At 33.0% G+C, this 10,620-nt stretch overlaps 2 long non-coding RNA genes across 2 annotated transcripts in view; one reads left to right on the top strand and one right to left on the bottom strand.

The window, feature by feature from the left end:
- The first annotated feature begins 304 nt into the window (after positions 1 to 304).
- LOC150094049 (uncharacterized) overlaps positions 305 to 10,620 on the top strand; it is a 178,334-nt gene continuing 168,018 nt past the window's right edge. Inside the window, exon 1 of the long non-coding RNA XR_016550295.1 lies at positions 305 to 2,273. This is a non-coding gene — a long non-coding RNA (uncharacterized LOC150094049). The remainder of the gene's footprint in view (positions 2,274 to 10,620) is intronic.
- LOC150094050 (uncharacterized) lies at positions 2,923 to 9,055 on the bottom strand. Its single transcript, XR_016550326.1, has 3 exons — positions 8,690 to 9,055; positions 4,083 to 4,475; positions 2,923 to 3,908 (listed from the first exon to the last, which is right to left on the bottom strand). It is a non-coding gene; the product is annotated as an uncharacterized LOC150094050 (long non-coding RNA).

The raw sequence follows: 10,620 nt of genomic DNA, 5'->3' as shown, positions 1-10,620 counted from the left end.
TACGGACTCCGCCACATTAAGGGGTGCATTGCAATTAACAAGAACGTTAGTTCATTCTCGAAACAATTCCAGGTAACATTCTTGAGGTATTCTTCGAGATGCCGCAGAGAATTTCTTAAATGTTTTGCTTCCGCATTGTGGGCAATTAAATATTTACAAATGTTGCCACGCGAAATCCGATTCTTAGAATTTTCTTGAGCGGTTCAGAGAGAACATTTGCTTGGTGTAAGCACCCCGAAATAGTCCCACTTTCAGTCCGGAGCACTACGTTTAACTTTTATCTACGTAGTAAGCAGAAGATGGAAAGAATAATGAAGTCTTGAACCAGATACGTCGGGGTTGTAGCAATAAGCAGTGATGGCATGCCATAAACGTAACATAACCTTTGGCTGCAACCAGAGAAAGTTGAAAGCGAACATCTTTCTTGAAAGTATGCAATTTTCTAAAACCGCTTTCACTTTGCCAAGCACGGTATAAAGAGGGGAAAAAATAAAGTTCTTTTTTTTCCTCCGCTCTGCAAATTACCCCAGTCGAGTGCTATCACGTGGGAGATCTGCATTATGCATTGCATTATCACAAATTCTTCGGCAAGTTTGACGACGAAAGATTCTTCTGTTTTGGGACGACCACAAACTTAAAATACGTTGGCATTATTCTTGTCATTGATTTTTCTTTAGTTCGGTGTCCTTGCACACGAAAAAAAATGCTGCAGCGCGCAGGAGAAAAGGAACATCGTCAAAGTGAGGACGTGCTAAACTACATAAAATAAAAATAAGATATTGTTGTCAATACATTTGATGCTCTCTGAAATGGTGTACATTTGTAAAAGGAAACAGCAAAGTGACACTTTAAGGAAGTTATTAGATACGTTTATTGTAAACAGACATACATTGTAGCCACCTTGCACACGATCAGCTATTCACTTACATAGAACACACTGAGAGATCAATTCAAATCATTCAATTCAATAGACAGCTTACAACACCACATCTTCCATTCTAAAGTACATCGAGTATTGTCATTCAAAATTTATTCCATGTTATTCACCGCGCGGTAACTCAATGGCCGATCTTTCTTTGCTTGCGCTCTCCACAACCCAACAGAGATCGAAAGAGTTGAATTATATTTGACATCGCTTCGAAACATAACACGAATGAGTCTTAAAGGAATAACCATAAAATAACAATAACAATAAGAACGAGGGCAACAGCACACACAGATATAAATAACCACATTATTAATCTGTCTATTAATTACCTTCTCTAATGTTGAGTAGCTAACCTTGAACTCAGCAAGAATTCGTACTCCAATCTTCTGAAAAGTCAAGTTTTGTCCGCGAAATCAGGTACAAAGCAAGTAAATGTTCTGCATAATCTTCACCATTAAAAATTATTTTTAATCGCACTGCTTGCTGTAGATGAATCACTTATAAGATGTTAGGAGAAAAAAACCTTGTTTCATTCCCACATTTCACTTAATAGGATTTTTGAATTATATGCTTAGCTGATCCAGGTTAATTTTCTTATAAAAGTATAAAAGACCAAGTCCATTTAAAATTACTGATCATAATGAACCATTAGCTGTGCATTATTTCTTAGATATCTTAGTGCAATCTTCTACGCATGCCTTGAAGCACAATAATAAACATTTGATTACGAAACTAAAGCAAAAAACGATTCCTTGTACAGAAAATAAAATATTTATTACCACGTTGTTTTCGTCATGATCCTATTTGTTACGCGTGACTTCAGTTTACTCTCATATCTGTTCACGCCTGCACGTGTTCAGATATCAAGTGCGCCCTCTCACCAATGAATCAAAAATTTATCAACAATAAATATTTAATTTAAGCATTAAATGAGCACATTTATTTACCAAATGCAATTATTACATTTCTTTATAAAGCGGATATCGCAGTTAATCTTCTTTCGATTAATATAATTTAATGGTGGAAAATATTTCAAAAAACGTTATCACAGTATCGTTAAGAGAAATACAAACTTTATTCACAAAATTAGATTTCTCGAATGTTGTCTACACGAGTTCGTATTTGCTAGTTCGGTCACGGAGAAGTGTATTATGCCAGCGCTAATTCACCACTTAGAAAATTGCATTATCGCAAGTTCATTAAATAAATAAATTATTTCTTTTTATTCGTCAATCAATTCGAAACTTTTGCAAAAGGGAACTGCAGATCGAGATATTATCATTCTTCGGTAATGGATAATTAGAACGAGAAATAATCGTCACTTGGAACGAGACTTTCTTGCAAAGTACGTAATTTTCATTGAGTTAATAAAGTTGAAGTAGTTTTTGCATTTGATGATCTTAGCTCACTGAGCGGCAAAAGTAAATACAATTTATTGCCCTGTTCTTTATCGAAATGAATATTATCATGTGCTCCAGCATCATAAAGAAATCTCTCAAATTTTTAAAACTTCTAACATCTACTGTCGTTAATACTTAAATAATGAATTATGTTTTAACATATAAAAACTGTTCGCTTTAGTTGAAAGAAGCGCACAGATTTTAAGCATGCAAATTAGTAATAAATTTCTCGCCATCCATCCACTTATAATATATATTTCTTTTATCAGTTATTTACAAACATAATTAATTCAAATATTTCAAAAAAAAAAAAAAAAAAACGTCAACTCATTTAAAATGATCTCGCAGCACTTTAGATACAAACAAAAAATACAGGAAAATTAAAATTCGTTTGGAAATGCAAGTTTTTATAAACTGCTATTGGAAATTTTTTTTCCCGTAAGAGCTCAATAATTGTATATTTAACAGACATATTTCATTCCATGCCCACTAGTATTTTAAACTTAATTTCAATAATCTTATTTCCTATTATACGAATAGACAGCGTTGTTACAACACAGCATAAAATAGTTTTTTTAAAATCTCTCAACAGCAAACAAAGGATCTAAACAAAGCAAACAAAGATCTAACAAAGGATCAGGGGTCTTAAACTCAAACGCAGCAAAGGGTCAGTCAATCAGATCTATATCAGACGCAGGCCGTATTCAATATTATTCTGTGAGCCAAAACATAAACTAAAAAAAGAAAGGCCTCTAAAAAGGCCCTTTTGTTGCCGGGCCTTTACGACGTACTTAAACAGTTACACCACCATTTAAATTTTAAAGTTATGACCATTTTTATTTTTAAATTTTAAAAATATAACGTTTAGAAAAGATAAGTTCAATTACATTTTTATTCATACTTTAAGAAAATTATTTAAATACATAATTTTGACTTACAAAAATAAAGATTTTTATCTACAAGTCCTTTTTTTTAATTTGATTTTGATCCTGAAACCTGACATCTTTTCCTCTGTACTAACATGTCAATATCTGATTTTTCGTTTCGCGCTGCAATATGAAGTGTTGCATTTAATCTAGTATCTTTAATCCGTGAGCGGACCTTTGACTTATCAAGTTTCATAATTGAAAACAATTGCTCACATACATAGGTGCTTCCAAAGATTGACAACATTTTGGCACAATAAATTTTATATTTGGGATATTTACTGCCGATGTATTTATAAAACTTTGGTATGCTAACTTCGTTATTTTTATTTTTTAGTTCAGTATTGCACTGGAGTTCAATTACTTCCATTTGCAATTCTTCGACAATGTCTTCGAAACATGGTACAAAGAATTGTAGTAATAAGTTTTGCTATTGTTTAAAGCTGTCAGAAAATATTTAAAAGTTTGAATTTTTTTCTGTTTAAATTCCGCAGGATGTTAGAGACATTGATTTTCAGAAAATAAATCATTAAGGTCGCTGGACGGATACGAAGCTTTTGCGGGCTGTATTCGACTCGCAGGCCGCCAGTTTGCCATCCCTGTGTTAGATTAGCAATGCATATATATTTTTTTTTAAGTTCTGAAGCAGATGCTCTAGAAGAAAGAAAATCATCATTGTCTTAACAGATATTAAATCTATATACCAGAAATTCCAAGATATATGACAGGCACAGGGCAGTTCTGTGTGTGTGTGGGGGGGGGGGAGGAATAGCTAGAACGAAGAGAGGAATACGGCTAGTTTGTCTGTTTTACAGTAAAAATTCTCACCTTCTTGCCTTTTCGGTCAGAGATCACTGCCATTCATAACACGAAGGTGATTCTACACTGAAATTGGTCGGTGATTATATGCCTAACTGGTGATTGTAAAATCTGCTGTCAATTGCACCTTGAGGTCGGAGAACATTATGAAATTTAATGTCCGATCGGAACGACTCGAGTTCGATGCCGCCTAGATAGCGAAGAACTTTTATAACAGCTATTCAAATGAAGGTGAGTTGTTTACACTACAGAGGTTTTCTATCAGAAAGTAGGGTTTTTCCACCGTCAATTCGCGAAATATGCAAGTCTGACTTAACCCCAACAAACCGACGTTACAGCCGTAACTCAAGCGGGAGAACAATATGTAGAATTTGGTTGAAGAGCCCCGTGTTCGCATAGCATCTAAGAAAAAAAAATATATCCGTTATCAAAAACCAATATCCTACGCAACCATTGAATTAAAAGCTTATTCAATTCATGACTTTCATGAGCAGCCACTACTGCCATTTACAAGCTACACGCATTGTCAATTAAAGTCTACATTTTCATTACTTTATTTTCGTATAAATGTAATTAATTATAAATATAATGTTTATGTGATTAAAACTCAGAGGATTAGAAGAAATGTTTGATGCTAATTTACTCATTAAATGAAACTTTTAGGTTCACTTTCTTTCTTCAACTTTGGAAAATGAATTTTATTTTATCATTCATTTAATAAAAGTCCTCCAAGAGGAAAGAGAAACAGTTTGATGTAAGTTTATTGGGATTCTACATGGTCAGTTTCCGGAAGCAGTAAAAACTCATCAAACTTACGTAGGTTGTCACATAAAAAGGAAATCTTCTTTGATACTCCAAAAAGAAGAAGAACAAGAAAGAAAGAACGAAAAATAGAGACGCAGTAATCAATTTCACTTCAGGCGTTGAAAACGTGACTTCCTTAGGCTCACTCTGGAATACAAATAAGCACGAAGTTTTTTCCACTTTTTTAGTATACTCTTTAGAAGGGGGGGGGCACACAGGGAGGGAGAGAGAATGCGTCGCTGATAAGAAAAATATTTTATGTGAATTCTAAGCGGTTAATTAATCGAAACTTCCGAACATATTTCCCGATAGGTTGATTCTGATTGTACTTTTATTTATGATCATTATTTTCGAAAACCAAATCGGAAGAAAACAAACATTTTATTTCCGCATCACGTGGGTAATTGGTAATTTCAGAGAGAAAGGCTGATACCACTCCTAGAGAAGCAGGGCGTCTAGAATTACTCACCAAATTGTAGTTTTTTGTTTTGCGAAAGTATAGATAAAGTAATAGTAATATGAACCAAACTTGTACATAAACTGTTTTTATTTCTTTACCAGGGTGAATGTACTTGTTCTTAACAGGACGTCAAAGAAAGATTTTTTTTTGTCTGCCTGAATTTTTTCTAAGTTGTATCAAGTTGTTGTCGTCGTAGTTATTGTAGTAAATGATGATAACAAGGAAACGGAACATGGTATAGATTTAAAGAAACACACACTATTTTGGAAAGATATAGTAAAGGCTCATGTTTCATCAACATATTTAGATTTTCTCTGAGCTACACCTATTTCTAAATTGCATTAAAGATAACAGAACGTAAAAAAAAAACGTAAACTAGTCCATAGTCTTTCATTTGAAAGATTTTGAAAAACAATTCAAAAATTTCATTTTCGTAAAACAGATTCAAATTCTGTTTTAAGAACTTCGTTTATTTAGTTTGAAAGTGAATTGAAGGTAAATTCGCATGTATATGGGAGCTGACTGGCAGCCTCTTTTGTCTCTCTCTCTCTCTCTCTCTCTCTCTCTCTCTGTGTGTGTGTGTGTGTGTGTGTGTGTGTGTGTGTGTGTGTGTGTGTGTGTGTGTGTGTGTGTGTGTGTTTAGAATAAAGGGAAATGTACAAAAAGCGGAGAATTTACCTCTTCTCAATACAATCAGATTTTAGGACTTTTTCATATTTCTGTTATGTTCTCCTGACTAAAGACTGTTCTGTCATTTCTTACCCGCCTGACGTTTCAGAACAGCATTCAGAAGGATTTGGCATTTTTATAAAGTGTTAGTTTAGATGAAATCCACAGCCGAAGGATACTTTTTTTTAGGTTTAGAAAGCTATAAATGCTATTGGTTCTGGTTTCTACCTAAGGTATTTAATATCAAATGTGTCGAGGTAGATTTTATACTTATAATGGGAAAAACAAAGGGGGGGGGGCTCTGAGGAAATTTATTCCAACGCTGAGTCTTAACGGATTTCTGCCGCTCTGCTTATAATAAAATTAAAAAAAAAAATTGAATATTCTCCGCTGCAGCGAATAACAGGCAATTTAACACTGCAGGTACTAGATGGTTTCTGTATAATTCATGTTATTGATTAATCCATCCCCCCTCCGCCCTACATGTTCACGTATCTGTTCTATGTTCTATTTTGTATATTATTAAAATGTTGTACACAAAACAGCTTCGCAGCTTTCTATCATGCACTCTGGTGTATTCCGATCTAACCAAACGCAACAGACTTCTGCTGTTATCTCATTCATTCCCTGGTTTAAATCCAATTAAATAACTTATCCATCTCCTGTAATACAAATCAAAATCAATACTGCTAACCATCGATTTCGGAATTTCCATGATACACTCCTTCCATGCATTTAGTGGACTTTTCTGAAAATACTACAACTCTCTGGATATCCATTAAAATCGCTCTCAGTGAAGTAATTGGCTTTAATCGAATATTGGACCAATTCTCGGTATACAACAAGCTTACTGGAATGAATAATAAATTAAGGATTTTAGTGTTGAGCGAGAATTAAAGTTTCTGAATTCAATTTGTAAGGCAAGTAGGACAATTGTCTCTTACTAATTTGATTCAGATTCATAAGATTGTGAGTTTAATTACAATCAGCTTTGCTTATAGGATACACGAAGCTGTGACACCGTACTCTTCTTCTTCTTCTGAATATTAATCAAATTAAAGAACAATACCTCCCAAATTTGCTTCCAGATCACTTAAACAAACTTTCCTATCTTTCGTTTTATTCTATATATTAAGATCATTTGTAAAGTAATCAGTCCATCTGTTATTAATTTACTAATCGACAGAGAGATTTAGTTTTCAATATGCAAGCAAAATTACGGAATATAATCAATATTGCCGACAATAGCAACTTATGACGAACTGGTCATTCTATCCTTAATAGAGTTGATTTTAGATGACTGTCTTCGTAACTTGGTTTCTCCATTCTAAATGGCGAAACGATAGAACGAGTAAAATAATTCTGTTATATAAGCAACATTTGTAGTGAAGATAGCAAATTAAATATGGTACACAATAGAATAAGCAGCGCTGTATAGTTAGCAGTCAGCTGAATAAATTAATATCGAATAAATGAACAGCATGAAAGACAATGTTGAAACAAATTTTAATTTATGAATTAGACATCTGGGATTGAAATAAAACCGTTTACCGAAACTAGAAACAACAGACATGAAAGTTCTGAGAAAAATATGAGTAATGCCAGTAATCGTGCAGTCATACGAAAAATTGAGAGGTGTTTGATGCCAAAATGGCAGAAACCAGATGATAACTAAGACCTCAGTGGATTGATGCTTCTAGAGGTGCCCTAGAAATCGGTAATGCAAGATATGCACACTTCTAGCGTCTTGACAAATAACAAGGTAATTAAAAGGCCTGAAATATTGATTGCTAACAGCAAGTTTTTGGGAGTCTCAGTCAACCAATCAGTCAGCCAATAACTTTGACATCAGAAATTATCAAAATTATTCTGTGATATCTATTGAAGCAGTTAGTAGGACCAAAAGAAACATAGAACTAACTAGTCTGTAAATAAAGACTTATTCATTTAAATCTACACGTGTGTTCTCATGACGTTTGGTAAGAGTGTGTATTATTCTGCCAGTTCGAATTGGAAGGGAGTATATTCAATCTAAGCAACGCATGAGAAACATTCAAGTCATAATGATTAATCCTAATATACTTTCCCATTAAGGGAACATTTTACCTACACTTTTTGCGAAATTAGTTAAAATAACAACAATTACATCCACCGGTATTACGACATTTGGTACATCAACCATTTTTGTAGGTCTATGCTTAATTGATGAAGTAGGATAATATCTTCGAAGCGTTTCATATTGTAAGCTTGTAACTGCAAAGGAATGCCAAAGAAAGTGGATAAAGAGATCAGACTAAAATCCGGTAGAAAAATCATCAGCCATCCATGCTGAATTGGACAATTTCACTTGTGATATTACTCCAAATGCTTTGAAATATACCGACTGATGTTATGCTAAAAGTGTCATCCAAAAGAGATCAATACAAAACCAGAAATTATATTTTAGACTTGATTTGTAGCAAATACCAAAGTCAATGAAACACAGTGCACACTTTGAAGGAAATTAGGGTTATCTAGCTACAACTAAATATACTTAATAGAAAATTCTCCTTTCATTATATATATATATATATTTTTTTTTTTAATTTTTTTTTTTTTTTTAAAGTCGTACTTTTTATTCTTTATTTTTACTTAAAGGTGCTTTTAATTCTATTCCGAAAAGAAAAAGAAAAAAATTGCGAACCTAAATCTTTCCTTGTACTCCATGTATGTTTTCTCTTTCTTATTACATGGTTTGTTTTCTTAGGTGGTGACAATTTAAGAAAGTGCCTCTTTGTAGATAGTGGAAGACGTTTCCACTTAAAACGATTTTGTTTACACTGTTCTGTGTTTGTTTGTTTGATTGTGCCTTCGAAAACAAGGACTACAAACAGCAATTACAGCAATTCGCATGTTCTAAGTTCAGTTTCCAATGCTTGTCACTCCCGTTTTGTTTTCAAATAGATTCTACAAAACCTTTTCTGTTCAATGAAATTGCGACGAAAAACACGGCATGACCCTTTTTCGGTGTTTTCGACGCCATTACTGCTCATATTCAATGAGACAGAAAGCATCCAAACACCTTTAGCAGACCTTGTTTCTGTTGTTTACAGCTTTTTGTTTTCGTGATTTTCAATTCGCTGTACAGACATGTTTACAGCGTATTTTTTTTTTATAAAAGATCAACGTGTTGTTGACTGTTTATTTACTAAACGAAAAAATTCGAATTATGATGTAAACATCTTTTGTTACTTCTTCATTCAGCTTCACAAAAGAAAGATTTACCTTGAGGATGTCAGGAGATTTAAGAATATACCGAACAATAACAAAAAAGCAATGATTCCGAAACCATATTAAATCTTGTAAAGCTCATTTATTCTGGAGCTTAATGGGAAAGCGTTCGTAATCTACCCATGATTAAGCGTAATCTCATATTTTTCAGATTAAAGCACCGAACTAAAACCTCAATAAAAGAAACTTTATTATATGAATAAACTAAAAATACAAGTATGAGTAAAACTTTCGGTGATGAACAAATGAAACATAATATCGAAGCAGAAGAAAACTCTCTGGAAAAATAAACGAATTAACTTATTTTTTTTTAAAAAATAAATAAATAACAAAATAGAACTTCGTTGTTTATTAGTGTTCATGCCTTTACAAGCCATTGTTTTTTAGTTTTCTGTTGAGATTATCACTCTGAAAGGATTATGTTCAAATTCGCGTTCGAGGATAGTTTAGTACCGTGATACTTTTCCATTCCAGTTCTTTTATTTCGTTTAAATAAATATTGAAGAGAGTTGCAGATGAGCTGACATCGCAGTCTGCATTTCATCACCTCCCTATTAATAGTTCGATACTTCTATTTGGTATTCTTCCTTCTTGTAATATGTTAAAGAAAGTATATCAAGAATGCGTTTTCAAAATCAATCAGCGTGTTTCTTGACTGGACTTTCATATTTTTTTCTATTATTAAGTTTAAACTGAAACCTGAATCTACACATGAACAATCTTTCGAAAAAAAACTGTTCTGTGCTTCCAGAATAGTCTTCAGAATATTTTTAATTTATTTAATATTCTGATATATATTTTGTAACAGGAATTAAAAGTGCTTATACCTGCATAATGTTTGGATCTTCTTATGAATCTAAATTGATATTGCCCTTTTTCCTTTCTGTTTATTATTATTATTATCATTATTATTATTATTGTTGTTGTTGTTGTTGTTGTTATAACTTGCCTCGCTCATCTACAAGTAATCCTTATAAACAAATGCAGAAAATTGTATGTATAATCACTCTTTTCCAAACTTTAAAAAAAAATTATTATTATTATAATAATTTATAATAATTATAAATTATAAATAATTATAATTATAATAATTATAAAATATTAATAATTATAATAAACACACACACACACACACACAAAGCTATCATCCTTTTTCTTGAATTCATTCACATTCTTGCACACACATCATCCAATGGCAATCCATTGTAGTCACACACCACCCTATAAGAGAAAAATCTAGCTCTCACCCCATTCTTAGCGGCATTCTTTCTCAGCTTCCAAAGAAGCCCTCTCGTCCTTTCCCCGCCCTTCATAAATTGAAACATTCCATCAATTGAAATCCTG

This window comes from Typopeltis vanoorti, chromosome 23 (assembly GCF_054136105.1).
Source record: "Typopeltis vanoorti isolate ZY-2024b chromosome 23, IOZ_Tvanoo_1.0, whole genome shotgun sequence".
Taxonomy (NCBI): Eukaryota; Metazoa; Arthropoda; class Arachnida; order Uropygi; family Thelyphonidae; genus Typopeltis; species Typopeltis vanoorti.
The sequence above is the reverse complement of the archived record's forward strand: the minus strand, read 5'-3'. Positions and strand labels throughout refer to the sequence as shown.